General features: G+C 47.2%; 1 pseudogene; it reads right to left on the reverse strand.

Annotated features, from left to right (window-relative positions):
- Nucleotides 1–1,945: 1,945 nt before the first annotated feature.
- Nucleotides 1,946–14,244, reverse strand: part of LOC123997320 — a 32,997-nt pseudogene continuing 20,698 nt past the window's right edge.

A 14,244-nucleotide genomic window follows, 5' to 3' on the forward strand; every position in this document is an offset into this window, starting at 1 on the left:
TTGTCTCCTGATAAAAGCTGCTGTTGTGTGGAACTCACACAGGGAGGGGATCGCAATTAGAAGACAAATGAAGCTGGGATCAAGCTCCACATCGCTGGGGAGTGGTGGTCGTGCACTTCAAAATGATGAATAATTCTGTGTGTAAGAGCTCACATGAACTCATGTACAAAGTGGATCAGACATCTCATTGAAGGAAGCAGCTTAGTAAAACATGCATCTGGTCTAATGGATTCTCTCTAAAGATACTCTTCTCCACTATGTCACGTCAGCTGTACGTTGGAGTGGACAGATCTGGGGAGCACGAAGCTGAATGTTAAGGGGTCAGGATTGATTGATTTGCTCAACAACAAACTTCTCTCCAACCCAGAAAAACGTATAATTTGTCATTTGCATTTTCTTTTCACCTACACTACAGTGAATGGAGGCTTGTAATGCCCAACCAAGATCAATATATGCAGCAGCAGTTATTGGAGGTGGTGACAGTGAGTAATGTTAGTGGTGGTGGTGACAGTGAGTAATGTTAGTGGTGGTGGTGGCAGACGACAGATAGTGAGTGCCACTCCAGTCTCAAGCACCACTCTGTGTGTCAAGTACTAGTATTCACCTCACCTCCACAATTCCCTTCAGCTTTCAGTCAATCATAGAGCTGCTGCTGCTAGACTGGAAAGGGGCTTTCTCACCTGTGTGGAACAATATGCTATTTGCACTACATATGTCATATCAGTAAAACCAAATTCACTGAATTGCATCTGTAATGCCATGACAACAGATGTTGATATCAATGTGACCTCACCTCTCCATTATTTCCCTTGAAAGTACCCCATGTACAACTTAGAACATGCCCTCACCCTGTGAAGCCACTTCCCCTCCAATGAAGCTAACCACTTAGAATTCCTAATGCCAAAGCTATTACACTCCCGTTGACAGACTCCACACCCCCTCCTGAAGGTAGATACCATAAAGCTCATTGAGAATCAGAGCCACACACAGTGTTTTTCATCTATGGAGACCTTTGATTTTCATCTGCCAAGACATGCAATTTCATCATATTGCCTAGTGGGTGGGGAACCTTTACTCATACAGGGAAGGGCTGGCCACCAACATGATGCCATTTACTAAGATAACACTGTGTGTGTGTATAGACGGTCCGGAGGGCAGATGGGGGGGGGCGAAGAGAAACAGACGGACACAGAGAGTGAGCAAGAGAGACTGCAGGGTGTATTTTTCCGTGGATAATTGCAGATTTGCATATGTGTCTTTCAGTGTAAGTATTTAAAATCCTCTACTTCCTGGTGTGGTTGTGATATCATTCCCCTGCACATTTGAATTTCCTCTTCCCTGAGGCGAAGGATTTAATTAATTAATTTACTGTAGTACATTTCAGCCAGAAACAACACAATACAACCAGGGCTCTGAATCTCGACACAACAAAAATGTTTTGTGCATCTTTTCATTTGCTTCAGGACAGCTCATACGACTGACATGCTAGTTATAATGTGCATGATGTACAGAGCTGGATATGTATTAAAAGAGATGTGGTTAGATCAACATTAGATGAGCTACAAAACCAATCGAAATAATCAGCTTGTGTATTTCTTTAAAAAACAGAACCCAACACATTTCAGTCATTGTTTCGCATGACAAATACAAACGGGTACTTTCATCAAGTACTTTTCATCCATAGAAGCTTGACTTATAGTATTGCACGTAGCATGGCCTTGAGTGTTACATTGACAGGTGTGATCTTTGAAATGGTTATGTTCAGTGGTTAGTATTGCTGAAATTCATTTTGTGTGCAAAAGGAAGAAAATGACCATGACATGATGTACTTTGATGTTATTAAAACGTAAATGCCACGCAGGGTAGGGTTTTTAAATGGCACCTTCCATACGATCTAGAGAGTATAAATTAGAGAAAAAATGGAAAAGGCCAAGATCGCATACATTCATGTCTTGATGGCAGCAACATTGACTGGATCTAGTTTCAGCATCTTGAAGTAGGACACAAGTTGATTTGGCACTTCAGCCAAGACGCTCTGGGCGAGGGCTTCCTTAGGATCCTGCAGAGGACGGAATAACAGTGTGATGGGATGAGTGCCAACAGCGGGGCAACCAAACAAAAACTCAAGATAGAAAACTCCATGGCCTTGAAGTTGGCCTCGCCCACCCCGATGATGATGATGGACATGGGCAGGCGACGATAGCGTCCAAGGTCTGTGATCTTCCCATCGGTGATGATGAGTAGGACAAAGTATTGCTGAGGGAAATTAAAAGCAGAGGACAGCAGGTTCCGGTTGGAGCGAGTGGTCGCATCTGCACGTCGCTCCAACGGGTAGTATAACTTTTTCATTATATTTCATTATATCACAACGGTTTGATTTGTCTTATCTTAGCAATTTGTCTTATCTTAGCAATTTCTTCTCAGCTAGCTACATAGCCGTCTTTGTATCAAAGATAATTGCGTAATTATCGTATTTCGCCGTCCTAACGTAGTCTTCACTAGCCAGCTAGCTAACGTCCACTGATTAGCTGCACTGGAGAAACTGTTACACTCAACTGAACGACTTGATTAGTTTAGTGTTAGCTAGCTACATAGCTGTCTTTGCTGTCTTCGTATCATCGTATCATCGTATCCAAGATAATTGTGTTGTTTAGGTTTAGAGTGTGTAGTCTTAGAGTGATTATCTTAATTTACCGAGGTTAGCTAGCCAGCTATTTGTCGTCCTTAACGTAGGTGACTCTGCTAGCTAGCCAACAGCTAGCCAACGCTAGCCAACGTCTTCTGTATAGAACTCAACTACCCGGTCGCATTCACAGGTTGTATCACATTTTCACTTCATTTTCATTACAGTACAACGGTTTGATTTGTTTGATCGTAGCTAGCTACTTAGCTAGCTACATAGCCGTCTTTGTATCAAAGATAATTGTGTAGTCTAGAGCGATTTTCTAGGTTCGCTAGCCATCTATTGTCGTTCTTTTAACGCAACGTAACGTAAACAACACTGCTAGCTAGCCTGCTAGCCCCCGAATAGCAACACTGCAGAAACTATTACACTCAACGGAACGACTTGATTAGTGTAGTGTCAACAACGCACCCACTGCCAGCTGGCCTACTTCAGCAGTACTGTATCATTTTAATCATTTTAGTCAATAAGATTCTTGCTACGTAGCTTAACTTTCTGAACATTCGAGACGTGTAGTCCACTTGTCATTCCAATCTCCTTTGCATTAGCGTAGCCTCTTCTGTAGCCTGTCAACTATGTGTCGGTTTATCCCTGTTCTCTCCTCTCTGCACAGACCATACAAACGCTCCTCACCGCGTGGCCGCGGCCACCCTACTCTGGTGGTCCCAGCGCGCACGACCCACGTGGAGTTCCAGGTCTCCGGTAGCCTCTGGAACTGCCAATCTGCGGTCAACAAGGCAGAGTTCATCTCAGCCCATGCCTCCCTCCAGTCCCTCGACTTCTTGGCCCTGACGGAAACATGGATCACCACAGACAACACTGCTACTCCTACTGCTCTCTCTTCGTCCGCCCACGTGTTCTCGCACACCCCGAGAGCGTCTGGTCAGCGGGGTGGTGGCACCGGGATCCTCATCTCTCCCAAGTGGTCATTCTCTCTTTCTCCCCTTACCCATCTGTCTATCGCCTCCTTTGAATTCCATGCTGTCACAGTTACTAGCCCTTTCAAGCTTAACATCCTTATCATTTATCGCCCTCCAGGTTCCCTCGGAGAGTTCATCAATGAGCTTGATGCCTTGATAAGCTCCTTTCCTGAGGACGGCTCACCTCTCACAGTTCTGGGCGACTTTAACCTCCCCACGTCTACCTTTGACTCTTTCCTCTCTGCCTCCTTCTTTCCACTCCTCTCCTCTTTTGACCTCACCCTCTCACCTTCCCCCCTACTCACAAGGCAGGCAATACGCTCGACCTCATCTTTACTAGATGCTGTTCTTCCACTAACCTCATTGCAACTCCCCTCCAAGTCTCCGACCACTGCCTTGTATCCTTTTCCCTCTCGCTCTCATCCAGCACCTCCCACACTGCCCCTACTCGGATGGTATCGCGCCGTCCCAACCTTCGCTCTCTCTCCCCGCTACTCTCTCCTCTTCCATCCTATCATCTCTTCCCTCCGCTCAAACCTTCTCCCACCTATCTCCTGATTCTGCCTCCTCAACCCTCCTCTCCTCCCTCTCTGCATCCCTTGACTCTCTATGTCCCCTATCCTCCAGGCCGGCTCGGTCCTCCCCTCCCGCTCCGTGGCTCGATGACTCATTGCGAGCTCACAGAACAGGGCTCCGGGCAGCCGAGCGGAAATGGAGGAAAACTCGCCTCCCTGCGGACCTGGCATCCTTTCACTCCCTCCTCTCTACATTTTCCTCCTCTGTCTCTGCTGCTAAAGCCACTTTCTACCACGCTAAATTCCAAGCTTCTGCCTCTAACCCTAGGAAGCTCTTTGCCACCTTCTCCTCCCTCCTGAATCCTCCCCCCCCCCCTCCTCCCTCTCTGCAGATGACTTCGTCAACCATTTTGAAAAGAAGGTCGACGACATCCGATCCTCGTTTGCTAAGTCAAACGACACCGCTGGTTCTGCTCACACTGCCCTACCCTGTGCTCTGACCTCTTTCTCCCCTCTCTCCAGATGAAATCTCGCGTCTTGTGACGGCCGGCCGCCCAACAACCTGCCCGCTTGACCCTATCCCCTCCTCTCTTCTCCAGACCATTTCCGGAGACCTTCTCCCTTACCTCACCTCGCTCATCAACTCATCCCTGACCGTTGGCTACGTCCCTTCCGTCTTCAAGAGAGCGAGAGTTGCACCCCTTCTGAAAAAACCTACACTCGATCCCTCCGATGTCAACAATTACAGACCAGTATCCCTTCTTTCTTTTCTCTCCAAAACTCTTGAACGTGCCGTCCTTGGCCAGCTCTCCCGCTATCTCTCTCTGAATGACCTTCTTGATCCAAATCAGTCAGGTTTCAAGACTAGTCATTCAACTGAGACTGCTCTCCTCTGTATCACGGAGGCGCTCCACACTGCTAAAGCTAACTCTCTCTCCTCTGCTCTCATCCTTCTAGATCTATCGGCTGCCTTCGATACTGTGAACCATCAGATCCTCCTCTCCACCCTCTCCGAGTTGGGCATCTCCGCGCGGCCCACGCTTGGATTGCGTCCTACCTGACAGGTCGCTCCTACCAGGTGGCGTGGCGAGAATCTGTCTCCTCACCACGCGCTCTCACCACTGGTGTCCCCAGGGCTCTGTTCTTGGCCCTCTCCTGTTCTCGCTATACACCAGGTCACTTGGCTCTGTCATAACCTCACATGGTCTCTCTTATCATTGCTATGCAGACGACACACAATTAATCTTCTCCTTTCCCCTTCTGATGACCAGGTGGCGAATCGCATCTCTGCATGTCTGGCAGACATATCAGTGTGGATGACGGATCACCACCTCAAGCTGAACCTCGGCAAGACGGAGCTGCTCTTCCTCCCGGGGAAGGACTGCCCGTTCCATGATCTCGCCATCACGGTTGACAACTCCATTGTGTCCTCCTCCCAGAGCGCCAAGAACCTTGGCGTGATCCTGGACAACACCCTGTCGTTCTCAACTAACATCAAGGCGGTGGCCCGTTCCTGTAGGTTCATGCTCTACAACATCCGCAGAGTACGACCCTGCCTCACACAGGAAGCGGCGCAGGTCCTAATCCAGGCACTTGTCATCTCCCGTCTGGATTACTGCAACTCGCTGTTGGCTGGGCTCCCTGCCTGTGCCATTAAACCCCTTCAACTCATCCAGAACGCCGCAGCCCGTCTGGTGTTCAACCTTCCCAAGTTCTCTCACGTCACCCCGCTCCTCCGTTCTCTCCACTGGCTTCCAGTTGAAGCTCGCATCCGCTACAAGACCATGGTGCTTGCCTACGGAGCTGTGAGGGGAACGGCACCTCAGTACCTCCAGGCTCTGATCAGGCCCTACACCCAAACAAGGGCACTGCGTTCATCCACCTCTGGCCTGCTCGCCTCCCTACCACTGAGGAAGTACAGCTCCCGCTCAGCCCAGTCAAAACTGTTCGCTGCCCTGGCCCCCAATGGTGGAACAAACTCCCTCACGACGCCAGGACAGCGGAGTCAATCACCACCTTCCGGAGACACCTGAAACCCCACCTCTTTAAGGAATACCTAGGATAGGTTAAGTAATCCCTCTCACCCCACCCCCCCTAAGTTTTAGATGCACTATTGTTAAGTGACTGTCCCACTGGATGTCACAAGGTGAATGCACCAATTTGTAAGTCGCTCTGGATAAGAGCGTCTGCTAAATGACTTAAATGTAAATGTAAATGCAATGTCCAATATAAAGGTTTCTTCCTCCAAAACGACATCTACGAGATTTCATGAAAATATACCTTCAATTTCATGGACATTTTGTTCCATTTTCACCCAGTCTGAAAGGATACATCTAAAGAGGCAGACGGACTGACTGCAGCTGGAAACGGCCAGATGAGAGCCCCTCTTATTAGGTTAATAGCGGAGCTACATCAGAGGGAGCACTCATAGCATAGAACTCTCTCATAGAACTCTCTCATAGAACTCTCTCATAGAACTCTCTCATGGAACTCTCTCATGGAACTCTCTCATAGAACTCTCTCATAGAACTCTGCAGGTTTGACATAGTTCGGTCTGGCAGTTTGATGTTCCACGAGGAGAAATCACGATAGTTGGTGCCTTTACCAACCTCGTGTATTTCACAAAAGTGAGAAAGAGTCAAGGACGCACGGTCAGGGTTCCCAGACGCATTTTAGAATAATTTAACTGCATCAAACACTTACTCACTGTGGGCTCGAGGTATTAATGAATTAAATAAATACATTTAATAAAAATATAATTTCATTATTTATATACATTTATATAGTTGTGTAATGTATTGCGTAATGTATTCCAATTGGTATGTATCCCCTACTGTGAGTACTACAACATCAACCTGTGAGAGAGAAAGAGAGAGAGGGGAAAGAGAGAGTGGGGAGAGAGAGAGAGCGAGAGATAAAAGAGCGAGAGATCGAGAAGAGGGAGAGAGAGTAAAAGTACTGATTCTGAAGACTGGTCAGCTTAACCATCAGTCTCTCTCAAACAGAACCACAGGCTGCAGAACAGACAGAACAGCAGCAGCACAGCCAGAACAGCTATCTAAATAATAATAACTCTCTGTAGGAGGGTATATGCCAACAGCAGGTTGGAAATTCTCATTACTTCTTCAACAAAAGTCAGATTTAATGATCAGAACTCCTCATAAACAACCCCAGACCTCTCTCTCTGTGGTCATGGTAGTGACCTCTCATAAACAACCCCAGACCTCTCTCTCTGTGGTCATGGTAGTGACCTCTCATAAACAACCCCAGACCTCTCTCTCTGTGGTCATGGTAGTGACCTCTCATAAACAACCCCAGACCTCTCTCTCTGTGGTCATGGTAGTGACCTCTCATAAACAACCCCAGACCTCTCTCTCTGTGGTCATGGTAGTGACCTCTCATAAACAACCCCAGACCTCTCTCTGTGGTCATGGTAGTGACCTCTCATAAACAACCCCAGACCTCTCTCTCTCTGTGGTCATGGTAGTGACCTCTCATAAACAACCCCAGACCTCTCTCTCTGTGGTCATGGTAGTGACCTCTCATAAACAACCCCAGACCTCTCTCTCTGTGGTCATGGTAGTGACCTCTCATAAACAACCCCAGACCTCTCTCTCTGTGGTCATGGTAGTGACCTCTCATAAACAACCCCAGACCTCTCTCTCTGTGGTCATGGTAGTGACCTCTCATAAACAACCCCAGACCTCTCTCTCTGTGGTCATGGTAGTGACCTCTCATAAACAACCCCAGACCTCTCTCTCTCTGTGGTCATGGTAGTGACCTCTCATAAACAACCCCAGACCTCTCTCTCTGTGGTCATGGTAGTGACCTCTCTCATAAACAACCCCAGACCTCTCTCTCTGTGGTCATGGTAGTGACCTCTCATAAACAACCCCAGACCTCTCTCTCTGTGGTCATGGTAGTGACCTCTCATAAACAACCCCAGACCTCTCTCTCTGTGGTCATGGTAGTGACCTCTCATAAACAACCCCAGACCTCTCTCTCTGTGGTCATGGTAGTGACCTCTCATAAACAACCCCAGACCTCTCTCTCTGTGGTCATGGTAGTGACCTCATAAACAACCCCAGACCTCTCTCTCTGTGGTCATGGTAGTGACCTCTCATAAACAACCCCAGACCTCTCTCTCTGTGGTCATGGTAGTGACCTCTCATAAACAACCCCAGACCTCTCTCTCTGTGGTCATGGTAGTGACCTCTCATAAACAACCCCAGACCTCTCTCTCTGTGGTCATGGTAGTGACCTCTCATAAACAACCCCAGACCTCTCTCTCTGTGGTCATGGTAGTGACCTCTCATAAACAACCCCAGACCTCTCTCTCTGTGGTCATGGTAGTGACCTCTCATAAACAACCCCAGACCTCTCTCTCTGTGGTCATGGTAGTGACCTCTCATAAACAACCCCAGACCTCTCTCTCTGTGGTCATGGTAGTGACCTCTCATAAACAACCCCAGACCTCTCTCTCTGTGGTCATGGTAGTGACCTCTCATAAACAACCCCAGACCTCTCTCTCTGTGGTCATGGTAGTGATCTCTCATAAACAACCCCAGACCTCTCTCTCTGTGGTCATGGTAGTGACCTCTCATAAACAACACCAGACCTCTCTCTCTGTGGTCATGGTAGTGACCTCTCATAAACAACCCCAGACCTCTCTCTCTGTGGTCAGAGCAGAGGAGTGTACAAGGACAGGATGGTTCAAAAAGCTCTGGTACAGACATAGACAGACAGTGAGCTGATGATGTTGACCTGAGGGTTCAGTGCTGCTGGGTAATTGGGCATTCACCCTTTGTGTGTGATTCACCAGCTCAGAGCCCAGCGGTCACATCCTAAGCGACCAGAGAGAATGACTGTCCATCCGTGTTCCAAAGCACACGAGAGAGAGAGAGAGAGAGAGAGAGAGAGAGAGAGAGAGAGAGAGAGAGAGAGAGAGAGAGAGAGAGAGAGAGAGAGAGAGAGAGAGAGAGAGAGACAGAGAGAGAGACAGAGAGAGAGAGACAGAGAGACAGAGAGAGAGAGAGAGAGAGAGAGAGAGAGAGAGAGAGAGAGAGAGAGAGAGAGAGAGAGAGAGAGAGAGAGAGAGACAGAGAGAGAGAGAGAGAGAGAGAGAGAGAGAGAGAGAGAGAGAGAGAGAGAGAGAGAGAGAGAGAGAGAGAGAAAGAAATTGGGCATTCATCCTTTGTGTGTGATTCACCAGCTCAGAGCCCAGCGGTCACATCCTAAGCGACCAGAGAGAATGACTGACCATCCATGTTCCAAAGCACCAGAGAGAGAGAGAGAGAGAGAGAGAGAGAGAGAGAGAGAGAGAGAGAGAGAGAGAGAGAGAGAGAGAGAGAGAGAGAGAGAGAGAGAGAGAGAGAGAGAGAGACACACACAGAGAGAGAGGGAGCGAGAGAGAGAGACAGCTGCTTTCCTTCCAGATTCAAAGAGCCTCTGTGGGTCTCTGGTATCGCTGCTAACCACAGGAGTCAGATCCATCAGTTCAGTCTACAGTGCATAGAAGAACATTGTGCCAAAAAACACATTGGCCTGCAGCCTAACAACATATCTTCTCTCCCAGACACTCTCACAAATTGTCTTCTTTCTCTCACTCACAGACACAGACACACACACAGACACAGACACACACACACACACACAGTCCCGTTGACACCTCAGGCTGTGAAGTTGAGATATATCAGGTCTGAGACTGACACTCAGCCCTGGAACTCATGAAACTCCTCTTCACTGAATGCTGTCTCACCAACCTGAGAAAGAGAGGAGGGAGATTGAGAGAAGTGAGAGGAGTCAGAAAGCCTAAAGGTGGGAAAAGTTATGAAAAGTTATCCAATGTTATACAAGTTAACTTCCTTGCACTACATAGCCTGAAATAGCTTGAATCTACTAAATCAACATTAACATTAAAACATACAGCATGGCCTCTATATTTAGAAATGTTTTTTTTATTTAACTATTCAAGTCAGTTAAGAACAAATTCTTATTTTCAATGACGGCTTAGGAACAGTGGGTTAACTACCTTGTTCAGGGGCAGAACGACAGATTTTTACCTTGTCAGCTCGGGGATTCGATCTTGCAACATTTCAGTTACTAGTCCAACGCTCTAACCACTAGGCTACTTGTCGTCTGGCTAAATGCCTAACTGGAGTGTGTAGAGGGGTGTGGAGCGTCACTCACCCCACAGTCAGCTCGGAGAAGGCTGAGGGGCCACACACACAAAGACCTTTGACCCCTCAGGTCTAACCAGGAAGTCAGTCAGCATGGAGGCCTCAAACAGCCCCTTCCTGCCTGTCCAGGAATCACACGGCTCTGACAGAATATACTCCACCTGGAACCTGGAAACATAGGTTCTATTATGTTCTATTGTATCACATGGCTCTGACAGAACATACTCCACCTGGAACCATAGAATGTAAGAAACAAATGTATCTTCTGCCTTACCAATTGACAGACGGATCCATCAGAACATACTGTACACTGACAGAGAACACGAGAGAGAACATTCTCTGCCTAGCCTAGCAGCAAGACAACATGTACGTGTTAATGCTGCTTCACAGGTAATGGTTCACATGAGAATCTAGTCAATATGGTAATGATGGGGAGTAGTCACACACCATGAAGACATGCAATCATAGACATCTGGAGTGGGCAAGAACGAACACACACACACACCACACACACACACACGCTGATGATTAGATTCACTACAGAGGGTCAGTCTTGCTGACATCTAACGCAGCCAACCTCAGAATGACCACACACCTCTCATCTTTAGCAGCGAGGCCATCAAGTTCAGAGTGCCACAGGATGTCTCTTTCCTGTCTGTTGAAGAACATCAGCTTGGTTTTCCTAGAAGACACAAAGATCTGACGCCATCAGAATAACCTTGTCCTTTACAATGTATACACATCCTCAGAAAAGAGAACAATGACAGCCTTGTCCTTTACAATGTATTCACATCCTCAGAAAGAGAACAATGACAGCCTTGTCCTTTACAATGTATTCACATCCTCAGGAAGAGAACAATGACAACCTTGTCCTTTACAATGTATTCACATCCTCAGAAAGAGAACAATGACAGCCTTGTCCTTTACAATGTATTCACATCCTCAGAAAGAGAACAATGACAGCCTTGTCCTTTACAATGTATTCACATCCTCAGAAAGAGAACAATGACAGCCTTGTCCTTTACAATGTATTCACATCCTCAGAAAGAGAACAATGACACCCTTGTCCTTTACAATGTATTCACATCCTCAGAAAAGAGAACAATGACATTCTTGTCCTTTACAATGTATTCACATCCTCAGAAAAGAGAACAATGACATTCTTGTCCTTTACAATGTATTCACATCCTCAGAAAAGAGAACAATGACACCCTTGTCCTTTACAATGTATTCACATCCTCAGGAAGAGAACAATGACATTCTTGTCCTTTACAATGTATTCACATCCTCAGAAAGAGAACAATGACAGCCTTGCAATAAGCACAGCAGTCAGAGTACAGCAGTATATTTGACAGGATAGGCAATATATTTTCCATACTGCTTATACCTTTCCAAGTCTTTCATATCTACATGAAGTGCTTAGGGGGAAGGGGCAACACTAGTGGTTGTTTCTGGGTGGATCCATGACAGTGTATTTCACCTGAGTGAGCCCAGGTCCTGGAGGGCCAATCGGATCACCCGAGCCATCGGCGTGAACCCCGTGCAGGCTGCTAACAGGTAGAGGTGAGTGACCTCACGCAGGAGGCAGAGACTGAATGGACCATCCGGGCTGCTGACAGACAGGTGGTCACCTAGACAACCAGGGAACCCATTAAGCTGAGAAACCACACAAAAACAAGAATAAGCAAAAACAGATAACACATGTTTGTTTTTTAAACGAAGTACAAAATCAGGATAGCTTTAATAATGAATACAGAATACAGTGTCTGTTCATTCCCTACCATCAGCTATCCATTTCCTCTTTCATGAGGGTTCTGTTCGTACTGTACAGCTAGTCTTTGTTATTAGGTGTTATCTAAATGTACTGTATATCAGTGAAAGGCACATGGTACCGTTGTAATGGAGAATGTTTTTCTTCTTTAACTGACTGACTGGGAAATAAACAACCTCCATCTGTCCCAATGTAGCAGCTGGGCCAGCTGGGCCAGCTTCGCCAGGCAACCAGACATGCACACACATCACTCAACACTAGGATATATTCAGGTAATGGGGGCCAGATTAGGACCATTACATAGCCTGAAGCCATGTCACTGAGTGTAGTTTACACAGAAAGATAAAGAAACATCTATTTTCCTGTCCACTTCTGTGCAGATGGACTGGTAGGACAATTACTTTTCCAGTAAGGAGAAGGTCATGGATTTAGACTGTATTGATTCCACTGTTAAGAGGACAAAACACAAGACAAAGGCCAGGGAATCTGATTCATTGGAGGTGGAAAGGAAAGAAGGGTTATATTCTGGCACCCTGACTATGTAGAAGGCTGGACTCTGAGAAGAGGGGTCGAAATGATAGATGGGATAAAACAACCTGTTTATGAGCTTTTAAATAGAAACTAATTACACCATCAATCCTTTGGATTGGGAGCTGAGCAATCCCCCCCCCCCCCCCCGTAATTTATTTATCTGAATAGTGCCTACTTCTGCTGATGTATGAATATATATACACTGCTCAAAATAATAAAAGGAACACTAAAATAACACATCCTAGATCTGAATGAATGAAATATTCTTATTAAATAATTTTTTTCTTTACATAGTTGAATGTGCTGACAACAAAATCACACAAAAATGATCGATGGAAATCAAATTTATCAACCCATGGAGGTCTGGATTTGGAGTCACACTCAAAATTAAAGTGGAAAACCACACTACCGGCTGATCCAACTTTGATGTAATGTCCTTAAAACAAGTCAAAATGAGGCTCAGTAGTGTGTGTGGCCTCCACGTGCCTGTGTGACCTCCCTACAACGCCTGGGCATGCTCCTGAAGAGGTGGCGGATGGTCTCCTGAGGGATCTCCTCCCAGACCTGGACTAAAGCATGGACAGTCTATGGTGCAACGTGGCGTTGGTGGATGGAGCAAGACTTGATGTCCCAGATGTGCTCAATTGGATTCAGGTCTGGGGAACGGGCGGGCCAGTCCATAGCATCAATGCCTTCCTCTTGCAGGAACTGCTGACACACTCCAGACACATGAGGTCTAGCATTGTCTTGCATTAGGAGGAACCCAGGGCCAACCGCACCAGCATATGGTCTCACTAGGGGTCTGAGGATCTCATCTCAGTACCTAATGGCAGTCGGGCTACCTCTGGAGAGCACAAGCTGTGTGGCCCCCCAAAGAAATGCCACCCCACACCATGACTGACCCACCGCCAAACCGGTCATGCTGGAGGATGTTGCAGGCAGAAGAACGTTCTCCACGGCGTCTCCAGACTGTCACATGTGCTCAGTGTGAACCTGCTTTCATCTGTGAAGAGCACAGGGCGCCAGTGGCAAATTTGCCAATCTTGGTGTTCTCTGGCAAATGTCAAACGTCCTGCACGGTGTTTGGCTGTAAGCCCAACCCCCACCTGTGGACGTCGGGCCCTCATGGAGTCTGTTTCTGACCGTTTGAGCAGACACATGCACATTTGTGACCTGCTTGAGGTCATTTTGCAGGGCTCTTGGCAGTGCTCCACCTGCTCCTCCTTGCACAAAGGTGGAGGAAGCGGTCCTACTGCTGGGTTGTTGCCCTCCTACGGCCTCCTCCACGTCTCCTGATGTACTGGCCTGTCTCCTGGTAGCGCCTCCATGGTCTGAACACTACGCTGACAGACACATCAAACCTTCTTGCCACAGCTCACATTGATGTGCCATCCTGGATGAGCTGCACTACCTGAGCCACTTGTGTGGGTTGTAGACTCACTCTACCACTAGAGTGAAAGCACCGCCAACATTCAAAAGTGACCAAAACATCAGCCAGGAAGCATAGGAACTGAGAAGTGGTCTGGTCACCACCTGCAGAACCACTCCTTTATTGGGGGTGTCTTGGTAATTGCTTATAATTTCCACCTGTTGCCTATTCCATTTGCACAACAACATGTGAAATTTATTGTCAATCAGTGTTGCT

This window comes from Oncorhynchus gorbuscha, linkage group LG15, assembly GCF_021184085.1.
Source record: "Oncorhynchus gorbuscha isolate QuinsamMale2020 ecotype Even-year linkage group LG15, OgorEven_v1.0, whole genome shotgun sequence".
NCBI classification, from domain to species: Eukaryota; Metazoa; Chordata; class Actinopteri; order Salmoniformes; family Salmonidae; genus Oncorhynchus; species Oncorhynchus gorbuscha.